The following is a 2,672-nucleotide window of genomic DNA, read 5'->3' as shown; positions in this document are numbered from 1 at the left end:
TACACCGGGAGAGTTTCTTAAAGTAAACTAGATGAAAAGTGGTAGCTTTAAGCTCAATAGCTGAACCCTCCTTCCTCTTTTAGTGCCAAGGGATACTGTGATTTATTACCCATAACTCTCTCAGTACAGTTTATCTGATTCCGAGAGAGGTAGGGGTAGAATCCACTACAGTATTTGATTGGTTCTTAATTTATTTGTCCCAAAAGGAATGAAAGACGGAGTTGAAATCAGCGGGATTTGAACAATTAATATAAGTTATTTATCCTAACAATTCTGAATGCCATAATTTCTTTGAAATTCAAAGTAGTAACAATAGATATTGTTAGATTTAGACTTTTGTTCTTTTTTAACCACATACCATTAACAAAGAAAACTACTTCGTCTAAGCCCTGGTCAAGACTGCAATGCTGTATTGACTGACTTTAAGCTGAGCACTCACACAATACAACTAACATTTTTCACTGATATAACCCAACACTACTTCAGCTGTGGATCTCCATGCACCAATTTTGCCGCCACCAACACCAACAATGGATACTAATTGGTAGCTTACCTTGCTAGAAATAGTAGTCAAATCTTCCTTCAATCATACTACAATGTCTTAAATTAGAAAAGGACACATTAACCTTTGATAATATATTTGGTCAATCGGGATTGACCAGAAGCCAGACAGCAACTTTTAACTACGACGGTGTTATCTCAAATCACTTACTAGACAAGTACAACTCAAGCACTGTAAACCAATTACTTGTAAATTTTATAATGAACTCACCAACATACAGCTAGCTGGACTTAAATGAAGATAAATATTTGGATATATAAGGTTAAACTAGTGGTTCTGAAATAGCATGCTGCGAGGGCATCTTAGGAGCACCAAGGATTTTTATAATGGTATAATCTTATGTTATGCTTTCTTTAGGAGAGACCAAGTATCTGGACTTATGTGCAGGATAGAGGTTTTTTTTATTCTGTATATAAAAAAAAGTTTGGCTACTTTTTCTAGCAGGTCATGCAGCCACAACCTATGTTGCTCTAAAAACATCTCTAGTTATTAAAGAAAGGTTTTGTTAGGGGACTGGAACCGGAAGTCGTTCCCAAACAGCAGCAGTAATTTTCTTCAGCTGAGTACACGTCATTCATTGGTTAAAATTACCCAAATACGACAACTTTAACACGAAATAACTTCTAAAATATAAAACGTTAAGAGTAAACCCTGTTCTATGTGACACATTCTACCAGTATCCGAAGTTTCAATGTGTTTAGTGAAAAAAAAATTTAAATTAATTAAAAAAATCTGTCGGTCAGATTGAAAAGATCCTTTGAACTCAGAATGTAAGAACAGACGAAATGCCGCTAAGCATTTTGTCTGGCGTGCTAACAATTCTGCCAGCTCGCCACCTTAGGAGCTGGTAGTAATATCACACAACGTTCTAACAGCTCGTCTACCAATCCACCGCTGTAGATTGATATATATATTTTTTTAATCGACGTCCAAAGAATAAAAGGCTAAGATGAGCTTGTCAAGATTGGAAATCAGAGAGCAGACAGAATAAATATCACGAAGCAGCCAATTCCATGCTGTACCCACTCAGCTTTATAAAACCTTTATAAAATGCTTGAATATCTTGAAAAACATGTTATTAACGGGTAATCTTCCAGTTTAGTGGGGTAAAAAGTAAATAAAAATACAAGGGAAATAACTTAACGTCTTACTAGTATTATCCGTACTCTCCCCACCCCACCCGTTCGCGAGCGCGCATTTTTTTCTTCATATTCATTCACAGGAAGTTGTTTTACACCTATTACACTATTTTTTAAATTTTTTATGAGCTCGGGTCAAACGCTTTAGTTTGACCGTTATTTCCCTATACTGGAAGATTACCATAGGTTGTTGTGCAGCCGGTACTATGATATTCAATCACGTGTGTGATTTATCTATAAACAGCTAAAAAAAACACACATTTCAGAGTAGTACGGATAATACTAGTAAGACGTTAAGTTATTTCCCTTGTATTTTTATTTACTTTTTTTACCTCCCTAAACTGGAAGATTACCTTATTAACAATTTCGTTGTTAAGTGTAAATGATAAAACAAGATAGACAATATTTCTCAATATTTTAATTTTCCATGCGAACTGTGCCAATGTGCCAAGAAAACAAGGAAAGACCTACATATAAGTTTGTACTATAGAGTTACGTCCCTTGGTCAATTATTAAATATGTTAAAAGAGAATTTAATTGATAATAAGAATCTTTCTTTTTTTTCAAATTAATCGAAAGTCATCTTTGATCAGGAGGTAACTTTTTTCTCCAACGATTTTTTCATCTAGGGGTTTTACAAAAACGCAGATATTTTTGTGGTGATTGAATGGATTTTAACTTATTTCTTAAACTTTCAGTGAACGTAAATACTGTGTTAAAAAGAGAGGACTAAACGTACCTTTAAGTTTAGTATTAACAGGCAAAGATGGGGGAGGAGCATTGAGTGTTTCTTTAAGAAAAATTAGACTTTAAAAAAAAATCCCAGATTTGTAATCTCTGTATTTTTCTTCGTGGATTAAAAAAAAAATTCGAGAAAAAAGTTAAAACTTAAGAAATTGATGTAGAGAGGGGTGAAATTAAAATTTTGAAAACGTGATTTTTGGGCAACATTATATTCTCCTATATCGAAA

The sequence above is a fragment of the Octopus bimaculoides genome, chromosome 7, assembly GCF_001194135.2.
Source record: "Octopus bimaculoides isolate UCB-OBI-ISO-001 chromosome 7, ASM119413v2, whole genome shotgun sequence".
NCBI classification, from domain to species: Eukaryota; Metazoa; Mollusca; class Cephalopoda; order Octopoda; family Octopodidae; genus Octopus; species Octopus bimaculoides.
The sequence above is the reverse complement of the archived record's forward strand: the minus strand, read 5'-3'. Positions refer to the sequence as shown.